At 45.8% G+C, this 10,040-nt stretch overlaps 1 pseudogene; it reads right to left on the reverse strand.

Annotated features, from left to right (window-relative positions):
- Nucleotides 1–8,274: 8,274 nt before the first annotated feature.
- On the reverse strand, nt 8,275–9,631 carry LOC147986045 (uncharacterized; annotated as a pseudogene).
- Between the last annotated feature and the right edge of the window lie 409 nt (nt 9,632–10,040).

A 10,040-nucleotide genomic window follows, 5' to 3' on the forward strand; every position in this document is an offset into this window, starting at 1 on the left:
TGAAGAGCAATTGGCAGATATCTTCACCAAGCCCTTGGATGAGAAGAGATTTTGCAAGTTACGGTGTGAGCTAAATATCCTGGAATCCTCAAATGTCCTGTGATCAGGCACACATCCTAACCCTTATGCATATTGATGACTTAGATGTGCAACACACGAAGTAAAGTATATCTTCAATCAATGAAGACATACATTCTAAGTGTGAATACATTAATGTGGAATTTGGCTTCGGAGCGCCACGATAATTGTGCGCCGTGTCTGGGTCTAATACTTTCTATACGGTGGGTAACGCCACCACCACATGTTCTGTTTGAAGTGTTTCACTCATGGCGTTACATTTGCTATGTCTTCACATTTGGTTTGGCTTCAATCTCAACATATCTTCATGATTATCTTCACTATGTTGATTATATATATATATACTAGTGTTCTGTCCTCTACAGCATTCATTTATAGCTATGTCTTCTTGTTGAATCTTTTGAACTAAGTGAATGTGATCGGACCCTAACCTCTCTATGCTTTCTATCTCAAATTCTATCTCTCCAAATCATATGCATTCTATTGAAACTGTCGAATGTCTTTTCTGCGTCCTTGTCAGCAGAAGATACAGAGACAACCATTAAGTCCGTTTTCAATGCTCATTCCTCCACATGAAACCCGGAGAAGTAGGAACGACCACCCGACAATCCAGGCGTGCGTGGGACGTGGAACAAACCCCAAAATTCCGCATAATGGCCACGTGTTCCTCAGATGCGAATCGCCAGGGGCACCTGTGTAATAATGCAGTGCCGCCCCTATACCTATAAATACACACTTCACAGCGGTCATTATCTCTTCTTCCACTCTCGCACGAACCCTAGCGCCACCGCTAGCCCTCGACGACGCCGGCGACGAAGCGCTTCGCTGCCGCAACCTCTCTGACGCCGTCTTCACGCCGACCGCGGACATCGTCCTCTCCGCCGTCGCCGTAGGTGTCCTCCGTCGCCAAGTTAGGGCACGGAAGATCGAACTGCTCGGCCTCATCTTCCACTCCGTCTAGCAGTTCTTAGTGTGGTAAATAAAACTTCCTTTTTACGGCACCATTGATCCTATGGCTTTGTCACTTTCCACCACAAGCAGTTTCTATTCTCACAAGTTAGATCTCTCTCATACTGCATCTCATAACATGCCTAGTATATTCACTTATCCTTCACAAAGTAGTTAGATTCCTCACTTGTACTGATCTGTGGATTCGTACAAATCTGGAACCAACTCCTTATCTATGAGTGAATGTCTTCGCACGATGAGGTTAATGTCTTCTAAACTGACTTATCTTCAAAATCTTCTGAGAATGCATATGACCTCTTCCCCTTCCCTCGCACCTTAATGCTGTCACAGGTACATGTCCGTGGGAGAATCCTTTGGTTCTCATAGTATGCATTCATTTGCAGAATTCTTACAGCATCACATAAATTCTCCCGAAGCCAGTTCCTGTTTGTCCAGCAAGCGAAAACCTTTGAAGCCTCTGAACGTATTGAAGCCCTTCAGATTAAGGTTCATGGCTTCAGAAAAATCAGCAAGGAAGGGTGGCAGAAAGCTTCGTGGAGAAACATCTAGAGATCTGCCAGATGACCTCTCAGAACTGTACAAGATAGATCCTGAAGAGGATTACAATCAGCGCAAGACCCGAATCCAATGGATTCGAAGATATTGGGCAGAACAATGGTTCAAATACCGATTTGTAACCCAGGAATATGCTGAGAAAAATGCCATCAAGAGACCGTGGGGAGACATCCTATACAAGAATCTTCAACCCAGGTCCAGAGATGAAGCCATTGAACAAGGCTTCTATCCCTGCATGGTCCGTGGGCCACAACCTGTTGATGCACACCCATCGTCACTGCTATGGTGTCGTGACGACAATCTGTTTAAGCGCAACTTCCAGTTTGCCCAGAACTCAGCGAAGCAGAACAAGAAGATTTTGGGATTAGATTTCAACCCTGGTCCCCCAGCTCCAAGGGCTGATGGCACACGAGATGCAGAACCCAATGTCATCGGTCCTTTCTACAACCTTGAAGGCCTCATCACCCATATCTTGGTTCAAGGGACTGCAGTGAATGAGCCTGCAGCTGACGCTGAATCAGATGAAGCGCCTGCAGCGCCGAAGCCAAAGAAGTTGAAGAAGCCTAAAGCTTCAAAGCCTGTCCCTTCACCAAAATCTCACGGGCGAAGCCACTGGCAACTACACCTCCTGAAGACAGTGTGCAGTCCGAAGATTTATCACGCATCTCCAAGCCCCAGAAGGTCAAGATGCCTCTGCCACACACCGGCCAAGAGCTAACAGCTGCTGCCATTCTGCGCAATGATGCCATTGATCTGTCAAGTGATGAAGATGTTGCAGATGACGCTCTTGAGCAACTCATCAAGAGCAAATAAGAAGCAGAAATCTTCAATGATCTGCCTCTCTTTGATGTAACAATCATCCACAACTTCATTGATGAGTGGTTTGACACGCCAAATATCAGTTTCGAAGATCTGCAACTACCCATTGGCCCCAGTGCCGCCTTCCATGGCGCCATTGCTTCAGAACTAGCTATCGCCCAACGCATTGTTGAACTGAAGCAGAAGATTGACTATGAAAAGGCTCAGTTCAAGAAGCATATGACCAAGCTCAGCGTGCAAGAGGTGAAGAACTTCAAGATTATGCTGCACGAGCTCAAGGAAGCCTTTCTCAAGAAACATGCAGAAGCTCAAGGTTCTCGTGAGCGCATGAAGGTTCTGGCTGACAGATGTGTGCAAGCCTACAATGAGGCTGAGAAGCGCAAGGCCCTTGGGCGTCCTGGTATCGACCCCAGGATGGCCGCAAAGAAGATGAAGAAGCCCACTACGGCTGAACCTGATGCACCAAGGCTGGAAGCAGATCCCATTGTCTTCCCAACTAGAATGACTGGCTCGAAGCCAAAAAGCCGGTCAACCGCTTCAGAGCTCAAGAAGACGAGGACTGCTGAGGCTGAAGCCAGGAAGAGGAAACATCCTGAAGCCTCTCCTATTGCCCCCTCCAAGAAGAAGAGGAAGACCAAGAAAGATCGGGCTGCTCCCACAGAGCCTTTGATAGTTGAACCCATTTCCATGGTTCGTCCTGACGCTGAACGCCAACTGACAATCCATGAGCCTGCTTTCACAGAGGCTCATGAAGCTGAAGACTTTCCAGCAGCTGATCCCATCGCTGCTGAAGACATTGGTCAACATGACCATGTAGAAGATGGTGCAGTCTTTCCTCAGCTCGAAAACAGCGAACTCATCAGCATTGGTCGTCCTCTGATGCCAATCGCTCAGGATGCTTCATGGGCTGATCGCCCGCAAGCGGAAGAAGACTCTGAGGCCCAGCCAACACAAACTCCACAGGCGTCGCCCGCGTTGCGTAGGCTTCGCAGAGGTCCAAGGCCTCAAATCTCTGTGTCTGAAGCTAAAACTGCTGAAGACATTCCGGCTGCATCAGCCGATGAAGAAGTACCACAAGCTGCTACTCCCCTGTCCCACCAAGAAGCAGTTCTCGAGGAGAACGTGATTGAAAATCTTACGGCTGCCACCACCAACACCACTGAAGCCACTGACGCTGTCATGGCTGAAGCTAATGTGGAGCCCTCACCAACAAAAGCACCAGAAGTCAGCGAAGCCACTGATCCCGCCACTTCTGTTCCTGAGTCTGCTGCCGGTCCCCAGTTCGACTATCATGTTGAACACAGGCCTCAGGTACAGAAGCCAATCCCAAGATTGCCCAGGTTTCCAGGTCCTGCATCAGCACCTGGATCCTTCAATATCAATGGCTTCAGAGCAGACAACACCTTCTTCAATAGCTTCAGGAACCCCTCTCCAGGGAAAGAATATCATCTGATCGGTTCTGGAGTTATCCGCAGTGAAGCTATTACTCATGCGTTCTTTACAACCAAGGTCGCATCTTCCCACACAAACGCCTTGACATTGAAGCAATAGCTGGTCTGCCCTGTCTGGAAGAAGATCTGGATTGCTTCAAAGAGGTTGGACTGCTGCCGTTCGTCACTGACCAAGAGCATTGGAATGAAGAGTTGCTGCTCCAATTCTATGCCACACTTCACATCCGCGGGTATAGCAGAGATCCGAAGACTTCGGTCCTGGAGTGGATGACAGGAAACGTTCATCACGAAGCCAAATCCTTTGACATCATTGAGCTCACTGGTTTGCCCACTCCTGGCGATCTCTACGAGCATGACTGTCAGCTTCATAGTGAAGCTATTGAGAGCATCTTTCAGAAGACTGAACCTGATATGAGTCAGATGCTCAGTATGATGAAGCCATTGCCCCAAGATGCTACTTATCCCATGGAGTTCTTCGTTGAAGACCTTGAGTATCTGCCAAGGACTATTTATCACATCATAAGGCGAACTCTCTGGCCCATCAAAGGGCACTCTCCACATGCCAAGCTTGAAGGTGCAATGAAGACTTTGGTCTTTTATATTCTTCATGGAAAATGCTTCAATGCACAGGACTTCTTCATTCGCCAACTTGCTACATCAGGCTCTGATCTGTTTGGCTTGAAATTCTACGCCCCATGGGTAATGCGGCTGATCAAACTTCACTCCGCTATCTCATATCAGCCATCTGCTCGCAATCATCGGATTTTTCTGCCTGATGTGGATATGTCTATTGAAGCCATCTATCCTGAGCCTGCCAAGGAACCTCTAAGTCTTCAGAATGCAGAGCATCAGAGTTTTTCTCAGAACATTGAAGGAGTTGAAGCAGTCACTCATATGTATCCTTTGGCTGGCACTACACATGCACCACATCCTGCTCTCACTGAAGCCACTGACAGTACAACTGCTCCACGACCCAAGAAGCGCACTCGTGTTCTCAACGACCGAGAGCTTCTTGTGGCTCTTCATCAGAAACAGGATAGACATCATGACTGGCTGAAGCGTCAGATGCAAAGCCTCTTGGTGGATGTTAATCGCATTTGCAATCTTGCCACCAAGAATGCTTTTGTTACCCATGAAACCTCTCGCCGCACATGGAAAGGGCTAACGCTGATGTGTTTTGAAGATGATCTTCAAGAGGATGGCTTCACTGAGCATTTCAAGTTTGACTCCACACCTCCTCGAAGGGCAGTGCTGCGACGAACTCCATCCCTTGAAGACTCTGAGTTCTCTTCCTCTGCTGCAACTGTAACTGCCAGAGTTATCGAGGATGAAGACGATGCTACTTCACCGCCACCTTCTTCAGCACGCTTCGACTCTGCTCCAAGCTCTTCAGCACCGCCAAACACCACCAACGACCCTGCTACTTCACCTACTCCTCATGGGAACGAGTAAATGCTCTATGTCTTCAAACCTTTTTGGTCCTTACTGACAAAAGGGGGAGAAGCATATGAGGTTGATAGTCTTCAAGCGGGTCCATATGGGCGGGTGCTTTATATTTTTCTTCGTGCTTACAACTCTCATTTTGCTACATTTGGTTCTTTGAGTTGTAACACTTAAACTCGATGGTCGTCTGCTACTTATCTGCCACCTTGTTTTGTGATGATAAATTCCGCATGTGCGACGATAAATTCCGCACTTAGATCATTCTGCACACGTCCATTTTCCATTATGCATGTCATTATCTTTATATACTTTCACATGCATAGTGGATTGTCATCATAAGTTGAAGTGGATCTCCACAAGTACAACCTGCCATGTGCATTTGCATTCCAAAAGCAAATTACTTATATGCACATCTTCAGGGGGAGCCCTTGCAACTTATGAAGGCAATTCCTTATCCTTTACAATTTCACAGATTATATTCCCCGTTGAAAACTTCAACTAGTTTGTCATCAATCACCAAAAAGGGGGAGATTGTAAGTGCATCTAGTGCCACCCCTAGTTGATTTTGGAGTATTGACGACAAACCTAGTTGAGGGACTAATGTGTTTGTGAGAATTGTAGGATAACACAGGTAGAAGTCCCTCATTGATTCGGTTTTCCTACCAGAGATGACCCTTAAAAATGTATGAAGACATTTGAAGTCAAAGGTGGTATATGAAGATATTCACATTGAAGACTATGACAAGAGAAGACACCACATGAAGCCTATGGAGCTCGAAGATTTAGATCTTTCGTAGTTCTCTTTCTTTTGTGTTGAGTCATAGGAACCACCATACTGTTAAATGGGGTCCAAGAGAACGAGTCAGAATGACTGAAGTGATGCTTAAACAAAACCTATGTCTTCGAGTGAAGACTTTGAGAGCGAATCTTGTCCAGAGTCGGGCAAGTCAGCTTTGCTTGGAGCCCAAGTAAAGTTGCCGTGTGAGTTTGAAATCTGACCGTTGGAACACGTATCAGTTCCTTAGTGACCCAGGGTCATTTCGGACAAATCAGGTCGGGTTGCCAAGTGGCTATAAATAGCCCACCCCCTACAACCATAAACGGTTGGCTGCTCAGATTCAGAGTACGGCTTTTGTCGTTTGAGAGCAACCCACCTCGAAGCCTTTGAGAGAGAATTCCTTGCGAGGATAAAGCCCTAACCTCCCAGACCCAAAGAGAATTAGGCATCACTTAAGTCTTCTTGTCTGTGTGATCTGAAGACTTATTACACTTGAGGACTGTGCATCCTCCAGCCGGTTAGGCGTCGCGTTCTGAGCATCCAAGAGACATTGTGGATTGCCGGTGAACGAAGTCTGTGAAGGTTTGGGAGTCTACCTTGAAGACTTACCAGAGTGATTGGGCGAGGTCTGTGTGACCTTAGCTCAAGGGGAATACGGTGAGGACTGGGTGTCCTGAGCTGCGTGTTCAGGACTGGGTATCCGGGACTGTGTGTCCTAAGGTTTAAATACCTAGCCGCCCTAACCAGACGTACAATTGTCACAACAACTGGAACTGGTCCAACAAATCATTGTCTTCAGCGAGTCACTGGTTTCATCTTCCCTTCCCTTTACTTACTGTTACTCCTTGTGAAGTCATTGTATGTTTGCACTATCTTTTGTCTTCACTGAGTGACTGCGTGTTCTGTGTGGCTTCACAATATCTTCCTACCTGATCCTTACTACATTGCTGCTATTAGTCATTGTGCTTTTACTCTATTGAATACTTGACTATGGCTTGCCTAGTGTAGTCTACCTTCCGCTGCAGGGTAATAGGTTCACTTCTATCGTTTGTCTTCATAACTTCCACGTTTTGAAGACTTTCATAAAAATCGCCTATTCACCCCCCCTCTAGTCGATATAACGCACTTTCAAATAAGCACCAATCTTCCTCCATAAGACAAAAGTTTGCCCTTCCAGCAACTTAGCCTCTTTTCAAACCGATCCTCGATACATTTCCATTCTTTATTTGTGAGCTTACGGTGATGAATTGGAATCCCTAGGTACGTGAAGGGTAGTGTGCCTATTTCACAGCCAAATAGCTGCTTGTAGGTTTCTTGTTCTTCTCTGGCGCGTCCAAAACAAAACAGCTCACTTTTATTAAAATTAATTTTTAACCCTGATAGTTGTTCGAACAGGCAAAGCAATAACTTCATGTTTCTGGCCTTAACAAGGTCATGTTCCATGAAAATGATGGTATCGTCGGCATATTGAAGAATGGACACCCCACCCTCAACCAGATGGGGGATGAGCCCCCCTACTTGACCGTCCTGTTTTGCTCTATTAACAAAAACGGCCAACATGTCAACCACGACATTAAAGAGAATCGGCGACATCGGGTCTCCCTGTCTCAATCCTTTTAACGTCTGGAAGTACTGGCCAATATCGTCATTTACTTTGATGCCGACACTACCCCCTTGTACAAATGATTCAACCTGCTTCCTCCAAGCCTCATCAAATCCTTTCATACGTAAGGCCTGCTGTAAGAATGACCACTTCACTTTATCGTATGCCTTTTCAAAATCCACTTTGAAGACCACTCCATCGAGCTTCTTCGAGTGAATTTCGTGTAATGTCTCATGAAGAACGACCACTCCCTCGAGGATGTGTCGATCAGGCATGAAGGCAGTTTGTGTTGGCTGAACCACCGAATGAGCAATCTGAGTCAGACGGTTTGTACCAACTTTTGTGAAAATCTTGAAGCTTACATTGAGCAAACATATCGGCCTGAATTGCTCAATGCGAATCACTTCCGCCTTCTTTGGTAACAACGTGATAGCCCCAAAGTTAAGCTTAAAAAGTTGAAGGTGGCCATTAAACAGATCATTGAACATGGGCATCAAATCGCCTTTAATAATACCCCAACATTTCTTGTAAAACTCAGCTGGGAATCCATCCGGATAAGGTGCCTTGTTATTTTCCATTTAGGATATTGCATCAAACACCTCCTTCTCAGAGAAAGGTGCAGTTATTACTTCGTTCTCTTCATCTTTCAGTTGAGGAATGTCATCCACCATGCTCTCATCGAGGGCGACATAATTCTCAGCTGGGGCCCCAAACAGTTTTTTTTATAGTAGTTGGTAATATACATTTTAAGATTTTCATGACCAACAATCGTACCCTCATCTTGTTCAAGTTGAATGATTCTCTTCTTTCTATGTTTCCCATTGGCAATCATATGAAAAAATTGAGTGTTATTATCTCCTTGAACCACCTGGCGCACTTTCGCTCTACGTGCCCATTTCAACTCCTCCTCTCTAAGAAGCTTAGCTAGCAAAACCTCAGCTTCTCTTTTAGACACTCTCTCATCCATATCCAGTGCACTACTTTCAGCTTCTATGTCTAGGTCATTGATGATCTTTAACAATCTTTCTTTCTCCTTTCTATAGACCCCGCTATTGTTCTTAGCCCATCCTCTCAAGAACTGTCTAAGATGTCGAATCTTATTCTGCCACCGACCAATATTTGATTCTCCCCTTTGTTCTGCCGCCCATTCCCTTGCTATCAACGCAAGGAAATCTTCTCTCTCGAACCACGCAGTTTCGAAAGAGAAGACATTCTTGTTGCCTTGGTGAGCCGCCTCACCAGAGTCTACAAGAAGGGGTGTATGATCAGATATTCCCCTTTGTAACGCTTGCACCGTCACAAGAGGAAATTTTTGTTCCCATTCTATACTTGTGAGAACTCTATCAAGTTTTTCATACGTCGGATTTGGAAGATTATTTGCCCAAGTAAATTGCCTGCCTGTGTGATCAATCTCTCGCAAATCCAGGCTTTCAATAATTGCATTAAATATGAATGACCATCTGCCATCAAAATTGTCATTATTTTTCTCTTCTCGTCTTCTAATAATGTTAAAGTCACCACCAACGAGAATAGGTAAGGTATCATCCCCACAAATTCTAACTAAATCTGCGAGGAAGTCCGATTTTAGCTCAGGCTGTGTCGCCCCATACACAGCCACTAAAGCCCACCTGAACCCGTCAGTTTTCGACCGCACATGGAACTTAACTGCAAATTCCCCCTAGAAAACATCAAGCACCTCCAGAGACTCGCAGTTGACACCTAGAAGGATCCAGCCAGATCTTCCCCGAGGTGGCAAACAGTGCCAATCAAAATCAAGACCTCCTGAGATCGTTCCAAGAAACTAGAAGTAAAATTCGCCCTACCAGTCTCTAGCAACGCAATAAAATCAAGTTTGTAATCCCGAGATGCATCCGCCAAAAACCTACGCTTAGCCAAGTCCCTTAGACCTCTGCTATTCCAAAATATGCCTTTCATGAATCGTCGTGAAATTTCTTCTTAAACTTAATCCTAGCACTTCGACGCGCCGCAGAAAGGCCATACACCTTTTTTGCCGTTTACGCGTTGGAGCCTGAGGGAGAATCAAAGAGTCCGTATGACTAATGTCCTCAGCTGGACCTACAGGTGAAGACAAAGAGGCCGCATGCCCCTCCTCTTCCAAAGTCTCCTCATGTAGAAGGTTTGCAGGAACTAGATCCTCGCATAAACCCTCCAACTCACACATACCCAACTCATTTATCTCACTTTCTTGCATTGGTTGGACTGCCGCTAAATTTGTAAGTATCGCCATTGCTCTATCAGTTTCTAAATCAAGAAGCTCATTGATAGAAGTGACTACTTCGCGGTTGTTGGCACCTAAACAAATTCCCAACATCTGCATGACCTG

This window comes from Triticum urartu, chromosome 2A (assembly GCF_056163025.1).
Source record: "Triticum urartu cultivar PI428250 chromosome 2A, HENAU_Tu73, whole genome shotgun sequence".
Lineage (NCBI taxonomy): Eukaryota > Viridiplantae > Streptophyta > Magnoliopsida > Poales > Poaceae > Triticum > Triticum urartu.